Raw genomic sequence first — 7,987 nt, forward strand, 5'->3', positions numbered from 1 at the left:
AAAAAGGTACCAAAACCTACTTAATATTCTGTTCTTGTGCTTACTTTTAACACCACCTACCAAGATATTTAAAGGTTTCATTATTTTTGCTTTTTCTTACGTAGTGTTATATACTGCTGAAGGAGAGAATTTGAAGCCCTGGTCACAGTTCACCAGTAACATCTGTGCTCCTCTTACCCCTCCCTAGTGCTTGTCAGTGGTGCAGAGGTGCTGTACTGGCCCTGGTACAGCAGGGTGAATTACCCCAGATCACCTGGGAGATAGCCCGCAGGTGGTGCTAAGCACTGCCGGGGCTCACCATCTTCTCTGGCCCGGAGTGCTTTGTGGTTACCCCCGGAATCGGGTAAAGCCCCCAGGTGTGGGGGTGCGTCAGTGAGGCTGAGCAAAGGAACTGGGAAGAAGGAAATAAGCAGGAGAGTGTGGTGAAAGTGGAAATGGTGTGGGAGGAAATGGTGAAGGTGTGCAGCTGAGAAGGGAGAAGGCAAGAGAGAGTGGTACGGTCTGCCAAGTGGTGATGGGGTTCAGGGGAAGGAAGAAGCAGCTCCTGTAATCTCCTGCCTAGGCGGTTGCCCTGCCCTCACTTCTGACTTGGCCCAAGTGCAAGGTGGCTGCTGATGTGCTAGGAGAGTTGTTTATGGTTTCTGGTGTTGAGGTTTGAGAGGGGATAAAGCCACATTAATAGCTGTGCTGTAGGTGAAGCTCACAGTATATGGTATAACACATAAACTATACAGCAGTATGCTTTCCTGTATACTTTCTAACCTTTACGCTGTACAACATATTTATTTGGCATTTAAGCACGTTATAGGAGACAGGGATGTATTCACCATTTCTCTTTCTGTCCCGGGTACTGTGCTCATTTCAGGTATCAGTCTGTTAGCAGCAGGTTTGTACGTCACAGTCTGAATTTTGCCTCTGATTTTATTTATAGTTTGGTAGTGTCCAGAGATACCTATGGGGAGTAGGGATCTTCTGGAAGACTAGATTTAAATAGAAAGCATCGTCCCTGCCTTGGAGAGTTTTCAGGTATGGTCTGTATCAGGCTAATGACAGGCTGCAATTGAAAAATATACATGAAACTCCTAAATATTTTAATATAGAAGTAGGTATGTTTATGAAAAGGACTATGTGAAGCAGCTGTCTGTAGCAGTCTGGAGATGCCTGCCAGCTCTGTATTTGTAGAACTATTGTTGGAGTAGAACACATAGTGCTATGTCACTGAAGGATGAATTGAATATTCTCCTTTTCTCTATTTGTGTGTTTGTTGTGGGACTGACACAATTCGTAGATCTATGGATGACACAGAATTGAAAGTAAAACAGGTTCCATCAGGGAGTAAAAACCTCCACTGTAACAGCCATGAGAGATCATTTGGTGATTACTGAGCACTTTGCTTTCTTCTAAGATGTTTTAATGAGCAAATGAATTGCATTCTGAAACATCCAGATTGCATTCCCCTTTTGATCAGCACCGCTAACTGGTTCATACAAGTAGAGGCCTAACAGAAAGCTCACTGCAAGTGTGAAAGGGAATTTGGAGGATGTTACTCAGAACTGTAACAATTTCTTTTTACTGTCCCTGATCTTTATTGTGCTTTCCTACTGTCCTCTGAGCTTTCTAATGCTGCTGTTCTCTTTGTGCAGGTGACCGTTCTGGTTTTTGTCTGTTACATTCTCCTTGCTGTTTCTGGGAGAACAAAAAAAATCTTTTTAAAAGAGACTGGAGGGTTTGACAGAGGAAGTCAAAGCCAGATTATTTTTAGCTACCATTCCTCTTGCAGAAAACACAGCTGCTGTTGAGATGAGGAAGCGACTGATGGGCATTACTGGATACCATGTCAACACTGCGGTTCTGAGAGTTGCGAGGCTATGCAGGAATCCAGTTTATAACGTGCCTTTAATGGACCTGCAGCTGAGAGAGTCCCTCTTCCTTGAAAGCCCTCCCTGTGCTTTGGGTGGTGGTTAATCTGCCAGGTGTCCAACTGCCCAGCTGATACTGGGTGTGAGTGTGACGATGGTCACAGTGCTGCAGGTCTCCTTGCTTTCATGCTGAAACAACAATGCAGAGAATGGCCTCCTTCTCCTAGAGGCAGCTTTAAGCAGCAAAGCAGCAATCAGCTCCCGTGCCCGTCAGCATAAGAACAGAGAGATACGCTGCAGCCAAGGTCCTCCTATTCCTTCTCCATCCTTGTCCCTTTCCCTCCTCTTACCCTTTTCGTGATACCAGTAGTGCAGCACACCTATCAGAATCTTTCGTAGCACTTCCAAAAATTATCTGAAAGCATTCCAGTATTCCTTTTTTGGTATGATGGTTGTGAAATACATATTGGTATAGTTCATCAGCTCTGATGTTCGCTCTCCTCTCAAGCTGTAGCTACACAATGCAGAGCATGTTCTCTCTGTGTCCCGATATAATGCCTAGTACCACACATAAGCACATACAAGGCAACGGTCAGCGAAGTGTGGAGGCTGTGGCTGTGCCTGTCCGTCAAGGTCACTTTCTTAACCCTGAGAAAATTGTTCTGTCTGCTCGCTGATAACTCCCATCCCTGTATGTTACTGTTCCCTTTAAAATGGTTTGCTCTAATGTGCTGCACTTTATCAATTTGTAGAAAATTCTCTGCCCTTATAATGACAGGGCAAGAGTCGGCAGCTGTAGCAAAGTCCTTTACCTCTTCCTCTTTTTAAAAATCAACATTTCATTGGTCTGTTATCTTCAACAATCCTTTCCCACTGTCACACTTAAGTTACAATCACAGTTATTTTGGAAGCAGAGGGTCTTACTTTCTGTGAGTCTGGGGGAAGCTACAAATTTATTTCTCATTTTTTTTTAAGGGCAGTATCATCTAAAATTTGAAGGCTGAGTCTGAGCAGGACCAGAAAAACATCATCTCACTTTGTTCTGGTTCTTTACTCCCATGTAAGAACAGCAGTTCCTTCCCTTCCAGGAATGGGTTTTGTCCCAAAAGTCATGTGGGAAATCAATTGACTGTATGTGCATGTGAACAGTGTAACCGTCACTGGCTCAGCAGGCAGCAGGATGAATGCAGCGCTATAGAGAAGGGTCTGCTCTACTCTCTCACCTTCCCCTTGGGGGGCAGTTTACACAGGCAATGGATTGGCTTCTGCTTCATCTAGTGGAGAACAAGAGGACGAGGTGCTTGGGGATGTCAGCCAGGAGAACCCAACCATGTCCTGTCACACATCCACATCCATGTCACACCGGAGGCCTCTGTACACCTTCACCCCTGCCTTGCTCAGTTTCGATGGCAGCTTCCCCCAGGGACGGTGCAGAGGGCAGTGGCTGTCATCAGCCCACTGGCAGCCTGCAAGGGCAGTCTCCACTGGAATAACGGGCAGACTGATTTAATAAGTAGCTTTCGTTCCTGTTGGGAAAGCCTGTGTTCTGTTTAATATGATAATGTACCAAGGTCATTCAATTCTCTTTTGCTTAGCCCCTATAATTAGGGAGCTGATTTAGTGACATTCCTTTGGATCCCGGGTGTGTATTCAACTTAGCCCCAAAATAACATTAGCTGGTAGACACTGTAAATTTGGGGAATGCAACCATGACCTCAAACACCTGGAGAACCCAAGGGGAGCACCATGAAGACTGTAACTGGCCCTTGGTCTCCACGTGAGAGTTTCATTGCTGCTGAAGGCTGCTGGTGAGTACTGGAGACCACTGTTCTATTTATACGCTGCACTCACACACATCTTCATTAGAGGAACAGTCAGCAGTTGTAACTGCTGTATCATCAGCTGATCTGCTGATAAGGCAACAACAAATGTCTTGGCATTGGCAGGCTCGCACTCATCTCAAGATGTTCGCTTCCCCTTTTCAGATGATTGCTGTAATCCAGCGGCCCCTCAATAAGCACTCTGCCATACTTGCAGTGCTGAGGACGCCCCTGACTTTGTAGCAGCTAAATTGTACTGAAAAAGGGAGGGAAGGCTCATCATTTGCACCGCTCTCTGATTCAAAAGTACCGTTGCTTTGTGTTGTACTGATGAATTGCAGCAGGAGGAAGGAAGTAGGGAGTAAGGAACTTGGAGCTGAGTTTGTTCCCCAGCTGGTAGCCAAACCACAGGGAGAAGTGTGGAAGCGGGTGTGTGCCTGGGTGTAGCAACGCTGTTTCACAAGGATACCCTGCTTCTACTCCCTCCTCCCTTCTGTAAAAATACCACATGCCAGTTTGCATGGGCTTTTCTACCTGGAACTATGTGTAATCTAGAAGATTTGGAAACATTGCAGGAGTATAAGGCCATTAAAAATTGAGCTTGTCTTTTGCAGTCAGATGTAGATGTTAATGTGGGGGTTCGTGCCTAATGCCACTCTTGAAAGGTGGCAAAACCCCCCTCAGTACTTGGGCACTCTGGTTTCTGCTCTTACGTTTACCTGTGACCAGAGGTTTCTCTACCCCCTTCTTTTTCTAGTTTGAGGCCCTCCAGTATTGTTTGTTTTGGGTTTGTTCTCAGCTCTGACAGTGCCACAGCCTCCATACTTTGCTGACAGTTGCCTAATGTGAAGATCAGAGAGATACTTGTCCTCACTGTTTTTTTTTTATTTTCAGTTCTCTCCCTCCCTTGATTTGTCTGATATTTTTTATTGTCACTGTCTTTCTCCCTCCTCTTCTGTCCCCCCATCTTTTCTGCTTATCTTCTAGTATCTCTTGCCTCTGTTACCTTATGTTCCCGTTCCAGGCTGGCCCCCCTGTGCACCTCTGTTCATCAGGACCTGGGCCACAAATGCTTGTCCCCATGGGCAAGCGTTTACCTGCAGCAATACCTGACCCGCTATGGTCAGCCAACAGGAGTGAATGATGACCTTTGCTTCTCTCCGTGAAGTGCTCCTCCAGCTCTCTCTGGCAGGCAGCAATGGGCTGTGTGCCCCTTCCCTGGTTCTCTCCACCGCTCGTTTTCTGTGGGCCGGGCAGAGGTGAACTGCTGTCCTGCTGCGTAGTTTGGGCTGGATCGTGAAGGGAACATGGCAGGCTTCAACTCAGTGCAGCTGAGAGTTTGCCAGTCTGTAATACAACTATGACAACTAACTCCAGCTCAAGTTGTTTCTTATTTGGTTGCCATAGATCAGTCATACACCAGCTGATCTAGTAAGTGTCATTTATACGTATATTTATATATGTATATGTATACATATACATACGGGACCAGGTGTGTGTGCATGCACTCAGGTACCTGTGTGTCTTTTCTTTCTCAGCCTGCTACGAATGGTAAGGTTCAATCTCAGAATCACAAAACAGTTGATATCCTAATTGTAGCTGAGATGTGAGTTGACATTTTTGATCCTATAACTGGAGACATTTAATAGGTTTCCTTTCTAGATACGGCTCTGCGCTTTCCAGGAAGAAGATGGTTCGTTGGTGTATGTACACAAATAGCGGGATTCTAACTTCAAAAGTATTTATATTGAGATTTCTAGCCAGAAAGGCTTTTTTTTTTTTGTCACTTTGTCAGCTCCGTTCAACTTAGAATCAGGGTTCTGTACTCCTGATAAAAGCAAGATTGAAAAAAAAAAACCCAAAACACCAGCTTCAAAGAAGAAAAAATGTAGCTGTAATAGTTAATAAAAACTGACAGGTTTAAAGGTGTATTGGAAAGTAGGTAGCCTGAATATACATATAGAATAATACAGCCAGTGAAGACCCATCACTTGTGCTGGCCCTGAAGGTGACATTTCATCTCTGTTTTAGATCTTGGCTAATGAGTTTAGCTAGTGCATTTTGTCTGTGTGACGCTGGTTGTGTGTGGAGCGTGTTCAGCAGCCAAGGAGGATTGCGGTTGGACTGTCCTGGGCAGCTATCAGACTTGAACAGAAACAGGATGTGAAAGAATCGGACCCTAAAATGATCGCAAGATGTTGGTGCGCTTGAAATACTTTTGTTCTTGGTAGGAGGCTCCAGGCCCCGTAAACTACTGGGGTATAACCCAGGACCAGCAAGGTCTATGTTATCAGCTAGAAGATGTGTTTTGAATGGCAATTTTACAATACGCTAGCTGCTGCTTGTTTTTCTCAAGTGTGATTTCATCAGCAAAACATCACATCTCCTTCTTAATAAAACACAGCCCTGAATGGCTCCTCAGGACAGGAACTGAAAAAAAAAAGAATCTGTCTCCATTGAAATAACGCAAGTGGATTGTCGAGACTGAATCTAACGAAGCCAATGGGAATTTGGTCAGGTTTCAGGCCCAAGCCTGGCTCAGTCCCACTTTCAAGAATGATTTACGCCATTGTTATTTGAATCCAATCGCTGTATGTAAAATTTGGGCTCCTTCTGATTGCCTGAGTACTTTCTTTAGAAGCAGTCTGCCCACGTAAGTGACTCAGGTTTGCGGTGCTGGATGGAGCTGCGCCGAGATGCCTTTAAAGACTTGCTGAACGTCTGCACGCCTGTGGAGTTTTATAGAAACCATATTGCATGAGTGTAGGTGTGTGCTCGTTGCCACCGGAAAGGCTAAACAAACAACAGGTTGCTGCTTTGTGTCCGTTCTGCCATGAAGGTTCGTCCACTACTACAAGTCCACAGTGAAGCGCAAGTAGTAAGAGTTGGAAACCTTCTGCCTAATGCAATGCGTTCTTCTCCCGAGGTAGAAAAGAAGGGGGTTGTGAGGACCTGCCTTGTTTAGAAAGAGGTGAATATTGAAATGTTCAGTAAGATCCTTTTTCATCGTTTTTAACAATCGGTAGTGAATTTTCATTTGGAACAAGACTAGTCGCTTTCTGAGGTAATATTGGCAGAACTAAAACATATTTCTTTCACTTACAATGTTTGCATTTACATATAAGTAGTAAACGGCTTCATTTCTTATTTGGTAAACAGTCAAATACTAGTTTGTTTTTTGATGTTGCTCTTTATTTGCCCTTAAAAGATACGTTAATAAATTACAAGCACCTAAAAATAGCAGAAATAGCGAGACATAGGCCCTCAAGTACAATGCAACACAATTTAACAAGGAAAGAAAGAATGTCCCCAGCAAAAGCTAAAAGTCTTGTAAATAAAACAGAATTGGCTAGTGATCAGAGAACAGCATATCTGGGACAGATTGACTCTGTGGTGTCGTTTGTCCTGTTGTTTTTCAGGAGATACCTCAGGCTTGTGAACAGTGCCTTCCCTTTGCATCTGCTACACCCTGCTCACCAAGGCAAGCTCCTATCTTGCAAAGCACCTCAGAATGTCACTCGGTGCACACGTTCCCCGGTTTCGGTGCCTATGAGTTTAACGATTGTACCCAGGGGAATGCTGCAGGTCTGCCTATATTGGGAAGGCACAACAGCAACAGAATTGCAGTTTTCAGAAGTACCTCTGGGAATTTCCCATTGGATTTGCACTCTGTCACATGGAGTCTGTGAAAACGATGCCCGGAGAAAAAGAGAACAGTGCTTAGAAGCTGTCAGAAGTTGGGCAGGATTTCTGGTAGCCACCATTTGCGAGACAAGAACTGTTGGCTGTATAGTTTTATCTCTATGTTCAAAGTTATCACCTGGGGTAACTAAAGATATGCGTTGTCTGTCTGTCTAGCTTTCTCCCTGCCCCTCCTGAAAGTAATAGGGTTACTTAGGTTGACTCCTGCCTCCTCAGAAGTCATGATGAGATTATTAGACTAAAAAAACCTGTTTTATTAAACTTACAGAGATACCCCAAAACCTCAAACACCTCAGTGATTAATATAAAAGTAATTATATAGTAACTGTATAGTCTGACGAGTAGCAGCAGCAGCCATGCAGTCAGCATGCATGCAGAGGAATTAGTCAACGGCTGTAACTATTCTCACTGCAAAGGGGATATAATAGATACCTTTTTTTTTTTTCTTTTTTTAATTTCCTTCACAAAGAAATTGGTGCCTGACTGATTCCCTATTCAGTTACTGGGTCAGAACCTCAGCTCTGTAGATCAGTGTGGTATCAAGGGGTCATGACAGGTTGCATCAGTGAAACATCTGGTCTTGTGCCTGTATATTCGTTTTACTGA

The 7,987-nt window shown here is 44.4% G+C and overlaps 1 protein-coding gene across 1 annotated transcript in view; it reads left to right on the forward strand.

The window, feature by feature from the left end:
- The window catches only part of DNASE2B (deoxyribonuclease 2 beta), a 30,921-nt gene that overhangs the window by 1,057 nt on the left and 21,877 nt on the right, over nucleotides 1–7,987 (forward strand). The gene's annotated exons all lie outside the window — the stretch shown is intronic.

This window comes from Phalacrocorax carbo, chromosome 6, assembly GCF_963921805.1.
Source record: "Phalacrocorax carbo chromosome 6, bPhaCar2.1, whole genome shotgun sequence".
Lineage (NCBI taxonomy): Eukaryota > Metazoa > Chordata > Aves > Suliformes > Phalacrocoracidae > Phalacrocorax > Phalacrocorax carbo.